A 12,317-nucleotide genomic window follows, 5' to 3' on the forward strand; every position below is an offset into this window, starting at 1 on the left:
GAGAGATACAAAAATAAACAAATAAATAAAACAAGTATATACGGCGGTAAGTTCGGCCAGGCCGAATCCTTTGTACCCTCCACCATGGATTGCATAGAAACTTCTACCAAAGACTGTCATCCACAATCGAATTACTTGGGTTGCGGTAACACTTGCCGTCTTCTAAACTGTACGCTAGTCCATACGGGGTATATATTAAACACAAAAAAGGCCGATTAAATACGTAGATTATTCAGTTTGACAACATTTTCTATAGAAATAAAATTTTGACAAAATTTTCTATAGAAATAAAATTTTAATAAAATTTTCTATGGAAATAAAATTTTGACAAAATTTTCTATAGAAATAAAATTATGATAAAATTTTGTATTGAAATAAAATTTTGATAAAACTTTGTATGGAAATAATATATTGATAAAATTTTGTATGGAAATAAAATTTTTACAAAATTTTGTATGGAAATAAAATTTTTACAAAATTTTCTATAGAAGTAAAATTTTTACAAAATTTTCTATAGAAGTAAAATTTTGTATGGAAATAAAATTTTGACGAAGTTTTCTATAGAAATTAAATGTTGACAAAATTTTCTATAGAAGTAAAATTTTGACAAAATTTTCTATAGAAACAAAATTTTGACAAAATTTTCCATAGAAAAAAATTATGACAACATTTTCTATAGAAATAAAATTTTGATAAAATTTTGATAAAATTTTCTATAGAAATAAAATTTTGATAAAACTTTGTATGGAAATAAAATTTTGGCAAAATTGTCTATAGAAATAAAATTTTGTATGGAAATCAAATTTTGACGAAATTAAATGTTGACAAAATTTTCTATAGAAATAAAATTTTGACAAAATTTTCTATAGACATAAAATTTTGACAAAATTTTCTATAGAAATAAATTTTTGATAAAATTTTCTATAGAAATAAAATTTTGACAAAATTTTCTATAGAAATAAAATTTTGTATGGAAATAAAATTTTGACAAAATTTTCTATAGAAATAAAATTTTGTATGGAAATAAAATTTTGATGAAATTTTCTATAGAAATTAAATGTTGACAAAATTTTCTATAGAAATAAAATAGTGACAAAATTTTCTATAGAAAAAAATTTTGACAAAATTTTCCATAGAAAAAAAATTGACAAAATTTTCTATAGAAATAAAATTTTGACAAAATTTTCTATAGAAATAAAATTTTGACAAAATTTTCTATACAAATAAAATTTTGGTAGATTATTTTTGGGATATGGACGATTTTTTTTGTGATTGGGGATCAGTTTATCTGAGGGCTATACATAACTATTGACCGATATGGACCTAGTTAGGCATGCTTTTTAGCGGCCATATACTAGTTCAATATACCAAATCTCAACTAAATCGGATAAAATTTGCTCCTCCAAGAGGTTGCAAAACCAAATCTGGGGATCGGTTTATATGGGGGCTACAAATGATTATGGACAAACATGGACCAATTTCTGCATGGTTATTAAAGACTATACACTTGTTCCGGCAAGAGACTCAGGATGTCAAATCTGGGGATCGGCTTATAATTTTGCATGGTTATTAGAAACTATATACGTATACCAAGTACCAAATTTCAACCGGATCGGATGAATTTGTCTCCTCCAAGAGGCTCCGGAGTTTAAATCTAGGGATCGGTTTATATGGGGGTTATATATAATTATGAACCGATATGAACCAATTTGTGCATGTTTGTTAGAGACTACAATATATATATATATACGTACATCACGTACCAAGTTTCAAAAGCATCGGATAAATTTTACTCCTCCAAGAGGCTCCAGAGGGCAAATCTGGGGATCGATTTTTATGGGGGCTATATATAATTATGGACCGATATGGACCAATTTTTTCATGGGCGTTGGAGACCATAAAGTAACACCACTTACCAAATTTCAACCGGATCGGATGAATTTTTCTCTTCCAAGAGCTCCGGAGGTCAATCTGGGGATCGGTTTAAATGGGGGTTATATATAATTAAGACCGGTATAGACCAATTTTTGCATGGTTGTTAGAGACCATATACTAACACCACGTACCAAATTTATACCGGATCGGGTAAATTTTGCTATTCCAATGGGTTTCGGAGTTCAAATCTGAGGATCGGTTTATATGGGCGCTATATATAATTGTGGACCGATATGGACCAATTTTTGCATGGTTGTTAGAGACCATATACTAACACCATGTACCAAATTTCAACCAATCGGATGAATTTTTCTCCTCCAAGAGGCTCCGCAAGCAAAATCTGAACGTCGGTTTATATGGGGACTATACGTAAAAGTGGTCCGATATGGTTCATTTTCAATATCGTCCGACCTACATACATAAAAACTACTTGTGCCAAGTTTGTAGTCGATAGCTTGTTTCGTTCGGAAGTTAGCGTGATTTGAACAGACGGACGGACGGACATACTTAGATCGACTCAGAATTTCAGCACTACCCAGAATATATATACTTTATGGGGTCTTAGAGCAATATTTCGATGTGTTACAAACGGAATGACAAAGTTAGTATACCCCCCATCGAATGGTGGAGGGTAAAAAAAGACGAAATCGCTCATTTAGTTTGAGTAATAAATCCAAATTTGTGCAAATTGGCCAATATATTTATGTACAAGCTACACGTATAGCTAAATAGATCGTCTAATACATTAAAATTTGAAATTTAAGTAACGTTGGTTAATATATAGGAGTATTATGGCAAACTTTAGGAAAATCGAGCTATGCATATATATGGAAGCTATATCTAAATCTGAACCAATTTGAATAATATTTGGCAAGTTTGATTGATACCACAGAAGGTTACGTTGTGCTAAATTTAAGTAAGATCTGATAATAAATGAGTCCTCTATGGTCAAAAATATGGTTATTAGGGGCAAAATTTTTCAAAATTGTGTAATACATATATGTGGGAGCTATATTTAAATCTGAACCGATTTTGATAATATTTGCAAATTTGATTGATGCAATATTGTGAAAATTTTTTATTGTGTTATATTGTGAAAAATTTTTGGTAAGATCGGGTAACAAATAAGGCTATTTTGGTAAAAAGTAGGGTTATTAGGGCAAATTTTTCAAAATGGGGCGATACATAAATAACGGGTTGGCTGATAAGTCCCCTGTCTGACACATAGATGGCGTCGCTAGTATTAAATGTATGTTATTTTTATATAGTAACAACCTTCAAATGATTCGTGTCAAAATTTGACGTCTGTAGGTCAATTAGTTTGTGAGATAGAGCGTCTTTTGTGAAGCAACTTTTGTTATTGTGAAAAAAATGGAAAAAAAAGGAATTTCGTGTTTTGATAAAATACTGTTTTCTGAAGGGAAAAAATACGGTGGAAGCAAAAACTTGGCTTGATAATGAGTTTCTGGACTCTGTCCCAGGGAAATCAACAATAATTGATTGGTATGCAAAATTCAAGCGTGGTGATGAGCACGGAGGACGGTGAACGCAGTGGACGCCCGAAAGAGGTGGTTACCGACGAAAACATCAAAAAAGTCCACAAAATGATTTTGAATGACCGTAAAATGAAGTTGATCGAGATAGCAGAGGCGTTAAAGATATCAAAGGAACGTGTTGGTCATATCATTCATCAATATTTGGATATGCGGAAGCTCTGTGCAAAATGGGTGCCGTGCGAGCTCACATTTGACCAAAAACAACTGTTAACTTGTAATACACCTGTGTTGTTCCGTCGATATGTGACAATGGATGAAACATGGCTCCATCACTACACTCCTGAGTCCAATCGACAGTCGGCTGAGTGGACAGCGACCGGTGAAGCGTCTCCGAAGCGTGGAAAGACTCAAAAGTCCGCTAGCAAAGTAATGGCCTCGGTTTTTTGGTATGCGCATGGAATAATTTTTATCGATTATCTTGAGAAGGGAAAAACCGTCAACAGTGACTATTATATGGCGTTATTGGAGCGTTTGAAGGTCGAAATCGCGGCAAAACGGCCACATATGAAGAAGAAAAAAGTGTTGTTCCATCAAGACAACGCACCGTGCCACAAATCATTGAGAACGATAGCAAAAATTCATGAATTGGGCTTCGAATTGCTTCCCCACCCACCGTATTCTCCAGATCTGGCCCCCAGCGACTTTTTCTTGTTCTCAGACCTCAAAAGGATGCTCGCAGGGAAAAAAATTTGGCTGCAATGAAGAGGTGATCGCCGAAACTGAGGCCTATTTTGAGGCAAAACCGAAGGAGTAATACCAAAATGGTATCAAAAAATTGGAAGGTCATTATAATCTTTGTATCGCTCTTGAAGGGAACTATGTTGAATAATAAAAACGAATTTTGACAAAAAAAATGTGTTTTTTTTTTTTTTGTTAGACCGGGGACTTATCAGCCAACCTGTTCTGGGAGCTATATCTAAAACTGAATCGATTTAGATGATATTTTGTACATAAAATCAGTACTATAGAAGATTAGAGTAAGCCAAATTTGAGTAAGATCAGTAGATAATTAAGGGTTTTATGGCCAAATTTTCGTAAATCGGGCGATACAGATATATAGGTCCTATATCTAAATCTAAACCGATTTCAATGAAATTTCGCACTCTTGAAGGGCGGTTAATTGGATTACTTTGGTTTCGGTTTGTAAATGAACGCAATCTGACCCCATTTATCGAAATCGGACTATACATTTATATGGGAGCTATATCTAAATTTGATCCGATTTTTTCCAAATTCCCTGTACCAAAAAAACGCCATTCACCAAATTTCATCAAAATCGGTTAATAATTGCGACCGGAATCCTGCGAACAACAAATACATGGACGGACGGACACCAAGCGCTAGATCAGCACAGGAGGTGATTCTGAGTCGATCGGTATATATTTTATAGGAGCTGAAATCAATATTTCTGGTAGGCACATTTTTTAGCAGTTCAAAGTTATTATACCCTCTGTGGTTTAGGGTATAATGATTAGTGTAAAAACCAAATCTCGACAAAAACCAAAAGCAAAATCTCGCAATTTTTAAACCCACCACCATAGAATGGTGACGGGGGTATAATAAGTTTGTCATTCCATTTGTAACTCATCGAAATATCGATTTCCGACTATATAAAGTATATACATTCTTGATCAGGGAGAAATTCTAAGACGATATAACGATGTCCGTTTGTCTGTCTGTTGTAATCACGCTACCGTCTTCAATAATGAAGCAATCGTGCTGAAATTTTGCACAAACTCGTCTTTTGTCTGCAGGCAGGTCAAGTTCGAAGATGGGCTATATCGGTCCAGGTTTTGATATAGTCCCCATATAAACCGACCTCCCGATTTGGGGTCTTGGGCTTATAGAAATCGAAGTTTTTATCCAATTTGCCTGAAATTTGAAATCTAGAGGTATTTTATGACCACAAATACGTGTGCCAAAAATTGTGAGTATCGGTCCATATTTTGGTATAGCCCCCATATAGACCGATCTCCCGATTTTACTTCTTGGGCTTATAGAAACCGCAGTTTTTATTCAATTTACCTGAAATTGGAAATCTAGAGGTATTGTAGGACTAAAAATACGTGTGCCAAAAATTGTGAGTATCGGTTAATGTTTTGGTATGGTCCCCATATAAAACGACCTCCCGATTTGGGGTCTTGGGCTCATAGAAACCGCAGTTTTTATCCAATTTATCTGAATTTGGAAATCAAAAGGTACTGTAGAACCGTAAAAAGGTGTGCCAAAAATGGTGAGCATCGGTCCATGTTTTGGTATGGTGCCCATATAAACCGACCTCCCGATTTGGGGTCTTGGGCTTATAGAAACCGTAGTTTATATCCAATTTGCCTGAAATTAGAAATCTAGATGTATTTTAGGACCATAAATAGGTGTGCCGAAAATGATGAGTATCGGTCCAAATTTTGGTATAGCCCCCATATAGACCGATTTCCCGATTTTACTTCTTGGGCTTCTAGAATCCGAAGTTTTTATCCTATTTGCCTGAAATTGGAAATCTAGAGGTATTTTCGGGTCATAAAGAGGTGTGTCGAAAACGGTGAGTATCGGTCCATATTTTAGTATAGCCCCCATAAGAACGATCTCCCGATTTAACTCCTTGGGTTTCTAGAAACCATAGTTTTTATCTGATTTGCCTGAAATTGTAAATATTCTGGTATTTTAGGCTCACAAAAACGTGTATCGGATTAAATTTTTATCGGTCCATTTGGTAATGCCTGCATATAGACCGACTTCACTTCTTGAGGGTGTAGAAGGCGCACTGATCATGAAAATTGCTTGAAACTCAATGTAAGATTTTACTTCTACAGATTTAAAATTTCAAATCAAGACGTTATTTTATAATTTTCTTGCACACTTACAAGAGATTTTAATCATTCCTCTAAAACTCAAACAAAAATGGTTCTTATAAATCCAGAATCTGATATAGTCCTCATAGGTGAAATCTTTAAATTTATCTTCGGGAAGTGTCCTCAAGTCCTCAAGCCCTCCTGAAATTTCAAAGGAAACCCTAATATTTGGTTCATGGTGGTGGGTATTTAAGATTCGGCCCGGCCGAACTTAGTGCTGTATATACTTGTTATACCCTCCACCATAGGATGGGGGTATATTAACTTTGTCATTCCGTTTGTAACACATCGAAATATTGCTCTAAGACCCCATAAAGTATATATATTCTGGGTCGTGGTGAAATTCTGAGTCGATCTAAGCATGTCCGTCCGTCCGTCCGTCTGTCCGTCTGTCCGTCTGTCCGTCTGTCCGGCTGTCCGTCCGTCTGTGGAAATCACGCTAACTTCCGAACGAAACTAGCTATCGACTTGAAACTTGGCACAAGTAGTTGCTATTGATGTAGGTCGGATGGTATTGAAAATGGGCCATATCGGCCCACGTTTACGTATAGCCCCCATATAAACCGATCCCCAAATTTGGCTTGCGGAGCCTTCCGGAGCAGCAAAATTCATCCGATCCGGTTGAAATTTGGTACGTGGTCTAAGTATACGGTCTCTAACAACCATGCAAAAATTGGTCCATATCGGTCCATAATTATATATAGCCCCCATATAAACCGATCCCCAGATTTGACCTCCGGAGCCTCTTGGAGGAGCAAAATTCATCCGATCCGGTTGAAATTTGGTACCTGATGTTAGTATACGGTCTCTAACAACCATGCAAAAATTGGTCCATATCGGTCCATAAATATATATAGCTCCCATATAAACCGATCCCCAGATTTGAGCTCCGGAGCCTCTTGGAGGAGCAAACTTCATCCTACCCGATTGAAATTTGGTACGTGGTGTTAGTATATGGTCTCTAACAACCATGCAAAAACTGGTCCATATCGGTCCATAATTATATATAGCTCCCATATAAACCGATCCCCAGATTTGACCTCCGGAGCCTCTTGGAGGGGCAAAATTCATCCGATCCGTTTGAAATTGGGTACCTGATGTTAGTATACGGTCTCTAACAAGCATGCAAAAATTGGTCCATATCGTCCATAATTATATATAGCTCCCATATAAACCGATCCCCAGATTTGAACTCTGGAGCCTCTTGGATGAGCAAAATTCATCCGATCCAATTGAAATTTAGTACGTGGTGTTAGTATATGGTCTCTAACAACCATGCAAAAATTGGTCCATATCGGTCCATAATTATATATAGCTCCCATATAAACCGATCCCCAGATTTGACCTCCGGAGCCTCTTGGAGGAGCAAAAGTCATCCGATGCGGTTGAAATTTGGTACATTTCGTTAGTATATGGCCTCTAACAGCCATGTAAAAATTGTCAAATTTTATTACTATAGAAAGTTTTGTCAAAATTTCATTTCTATAGAAAGATTTGTAAAAAGTTTATTTCTATAGCAATGTTTGTCAACATTTTATTTCTATAGAAAATTTTGGAAAAAATTTATTTCTGTAGAAAATTTTGTCAACATTATATTTCATTAGACAATGTTGTCAACATTTTATTTCTATAGAACATTTTGTCAACATTTTATTTCTATAGAAAATTTTGTCAACATTTTATTTCTATAGAAAATTTTGTCAAAATTTTATTGCTATAGAAAATTTTGTCAACATTTTACTTTCATAGAAAATTTTGTCAACATTTTATTTCTATAGAAAATTTTGTCAAGTTTTTATTTCTATAGAAAATTTTGTCAAAATTTTATTTCTATAGAAAATTTTGTCAAACTGAATTATATACGTGTTTAATCGGCCTTTTTTTGTTTAATATATACCCCTTATGGACTAACTTACAATTTAGAAGACAGTGTTAAAAAGTTTTACCATACCTTGCCATCGGCAAGTGTTATCGCAACCCAAGTAATTCGATTGTGGATGACAGCCTTTAGTAGAAGTTCCTACGCAATCCATGGTGGAAGGTACATAAGATTCGGCCTGGCCGAACTTACGGCCGTATATACTTGTTTTCATTCACATTGTGTTTCATTCCAGGGCGTTAGCCGATTTCAATTTTAATTCTAGAGATTTTGTAGAAGTACAAAAAATTGTTGCCATTATAAGTATTTGTATCTGGAAATGCAAATTTTTATATAGCTCGCAGCAAATTTGAAGTAGTTGAGATGGTAACACAAATGTTGGTCTACATGGTGGTGAAGGGTATAATATAGTCGGCCCCGCACGACTTTAGACTTTACTTACTTTTTTTTTTTTTTTTTTTTTTTTGTCGACACTAAATTGTACAAAATAATACTTCCAGGAATTTTTCTAACAGCATCAACAATATTGAAATAATAAATTCTATTTGGTTAATTTTGGAATTTTTGATTAAACTCAAGGATCCTGATATGGCTTCATTCCTAGCTAAGGAGTCCCTTACTAACTTGCCTCCATTATTAAAGTTTTCTTGTGTATTTAAATTAAAGTCATCATTTTTTACCTGTTTAACTTTTTTGCTTTTTTTTTTTATTTCTGCCTAATTCCAACTTCAGAGATGCTATGAAAAATGAATTATTTCAAAGAGAATTTGAAATTGCATCAAATGCTTAATGGTCTTTAAGAGAACATCTTTGAAATGAATATCCTCCCCAAAGAGGAAAGCACAACATCACACACACGCACCCTCATCGCACGCTTGCTGTTGGGGAAAAAGCAAGGAAAAGCCATTATGTACCAGCGTACAACTTCGACACCACTGCCGTAGAGACAGAATCTCCACAAATTACGAAACAATTTAAACAATGATGGAATACCAAAAGCAGCATTCTTTGCAGCACCCGCAATATCTCTGGAGGCAAAAAAAAAATATATATACACTCAAGTTGGCAAAAATGTAATCCATCAACTGGGCGTTGTGTGCATACATTGCGGATTTACATCCCCAGGTAAAAACTAATAAAGTTTCAACTTTTCGTCCCCCCTCTTCACAAAATAAAAAAATATATATAAAGCAAAATATATATTTTCAACTTTAAGAAAAGAAAGAAAGAAAAAAATCATTAAATAAAACAACTTTTAACCTCATAAACTTTTAATTTCAATGCTCTGGAGCAGCTTTGCCATCGCTAAGCAACTTCAAAGGCAAGAATAGGGACACAGAATACCGGTAATACTAGCAACACCCACAAGTCAGAGAAAAGTTTCTTTGCAGAGTAGCAAAGTGAAATTTTTCACAAAAAGATCAGAGGACTTTTCGTGTACTTGAACGTACACCCATCCAACGCAGGAAATTGTATTTAAGGACGAAAAAAAAAAGAAAATGACCATCAAATTTGTGTCGGACTTTTGTACTGAGTGAGAATTTAGGAATGACACAGTGGGAGCCTGTGGCAATTCTAAGGGCCCTTATAAAAAGGAGGAGGAAAGTCATTGATTCCATCAGATTTATATTTCCCTAGACGACCGTTTAAAAGATAAGAGGAAGTGTTTTCTATGAGTAAAGCTGGATTCCTTATTTTACCAAATATAAACAAAAAATCTTCTTTTGAAAGTTTTAATCAAAATTTTTGTGGTTATTATGAAAAAATGTTTTTTCTTCGAAAGAAAGAATTTATTATTATAATTTTATTTCTATAGAAAATTTTGACAAAATTTTATTTTTTTATTTCTATAAAAAATAGTGTCAAAATATTATTTCTAAAATTTATTTTAAATTTTATGTCTACACTCAAAAAAAGTTTACTTGGATCTGAAGATTTTGACCTTCCCTTAATGACTTTGGTATTGATTCCAAGCTAAAGATTCTTTAAATAAAGAAATTTTTAGCGGCCCATCTGGCTTCAAATCTAGGACTAATAAAATTAAAATTTATACTGCGGTTTATTAATAAAGGTACTCACGTACAAAAAAATGCCTGTTTAAAAACCCAAATTATAACGGAGATTTCAAAGTAAAAAATGTTTTCAGAATTCAAAAAAAAAAAAAATTTAAACCAAAGACGCTAAATCCTCAAAATAAATCTTAGCCTCTAATTGAAGCGTTTTTGTACCCTCCACTATAACTTTGTCATTCCGTTTGTAACACATCGAACTATTGCTCTAAGACCCCATAAAGTACATTTATATTCTGGGTCGTGGTGAAATTCTGAGTCGATCTGAGCATGTCCGTCCGTCCGTCCGTCTGTTGAAATCACGCTAACTTCCGAACGAAACAAGCTATCGACTTGAAACTTTGCACAAGTAGGTGTTATTGATGTAGGTCGGATGGTATTGCAAATGGGCCATATTGGTCTACTTTTACGTATAGCCCCCATATAAACGGACCCCCAAATTTGGCTTGCGGAACCTCTAAGAGAAGCAAATTTCATCCGATCCGGCTGAAATTTGGTACATGGAATTAGTATATGGTCTCTAATAATCATGCAAAAATTGGTCAATGTCCACGTATGGACCATAACTATATATAGCCCCCATATAAACCGATCTCCCGATTTGGCTTGCGGAGCCTTTAAGAGAAGCAAATTTCATCCGATCCGGCTGAAATTTGGTACATGGAGTTAGCATGTGATCTCTAACCATCATGCAAAAATTGGTCCACATCAGTTCATAATTATATATAGCCTCCATATAAACCGATCCCCAGATTTGGCTTGCGGAGCCTCTAAGAGAAGCTAATTTCATCCGATCTGGCTGAAATTTGGTACATAGTGTAAGTATATGGTCTCAAACTACTATGCAAAAATTGGACAATAATTATATATAACCCCCATATAAACTGATCCCCCCCATTTGGTTTGCGGAGCTTCTCAGAGAAGCAAATTTCATCCGATCCGGCTGAAATTTGGTACATGGAGTTAGTATATGGTCTCTAACAATCGTGCAAAAATTGGTCCACATCGGTCCATAATTATATATAGCCCCCATATAAACCGATCCACAGATTGGGCTTGCGGAGCCTCTACGAGAAGCTTATTTCATCCGGCTGAAATTTGGAACATGGTGTTAGAAGGTGGTCTCTAACAAACACGCAAGAATTGGTCCATATCGGTTCATAATTATTTATAGCCCCCATATAAACCGATCCCAAGATTTTGTTTTGGAGCCTCTTGGAGGAGCAAATTTCATCCGAGTCAGTTGAAATTTGGTACATGCTGCTAGTATATGGCCGTTAACTACCATGCCTAACTAGGTCCATATCGGTCTATAGTTATATATAGCCCTCAGATAAATCGATCCCCAATCACACAAAAATTGGTCCATATTCATAATTGTATATAGCCCCCATATAAGCGACCCCATATTTCAATTGTGGCTCTCTACGTACCGTGCAAAAGTCCATATGGATTCGTAATTATTAGTAGACTTATCTATACATACCTTTTTTGTCTAATATATACAACGTTTGGACTAACTCACAATTTAGAAAACGATGTGAAGAAGTTTTAAGATACCACAACCAAAGTAAAACGAATCCATGGTGGAGGGTACATAAGATTCGGCCTGGCCGAACTTACGGCGTATATACTTGTTTATATTAAATCTAAAGTGCAGTTAATTTAAGGACAATTTCCATAAATCAAAAATGTTTCTTTACCTTAAGAAAAAAATAGCCATAGTTCAAAGACATGCGATGCAAATTTACAAAATTTGTGTCCTAAATTTCATGAAAAAAATTTTTGAAGCAACGATAGAAACTTTTTTTAATTAAAATTTCATTATTTTAAAGAAATTTGGCCTTAACATTTTGTGAATTTCGCATCCTAAATCTTAGGTTACGTAAACTTTAATATTACGTAAATATTTTGTGTCAAATATGTGTCAAAATGTGTGTCAAAATTTTATTTATATAGAAAATTTTGTCAAAATCTTATTTGTATAGAAATTTTTTGTCAAAATTTTATTTGTAAAAAAAAAATATTG

General features: G+C 34.6%; 1 protein-coding gene across 1 annotated transcript in view; it reads right to left on the bottom strand.

The window, feature by feature from the left end:
- The window catches only part of LOC142225126 (uncharacterized), a 979,687-nt gene that overhangs the window by 397,736 nt on the left and 569,634 nt on the right, over positions 1-12,317 (bottom strand). The gene's annotated exons all lie outside the window — the stretch shown is intronic.

Source organism: Haematobia irritans, chromosome 2 (assembly GCF_050003625.1).
Source record: "Haematobia irritans isolate KBUSLIRL chromosome 2, ASM5000362v1, whole genome shotgun sequence".
NCBI lineage: Eukaryota > Metazoa > Arthropoda > Insecta > Diptera > Muscidae > Haematobia > Haematobia irritans.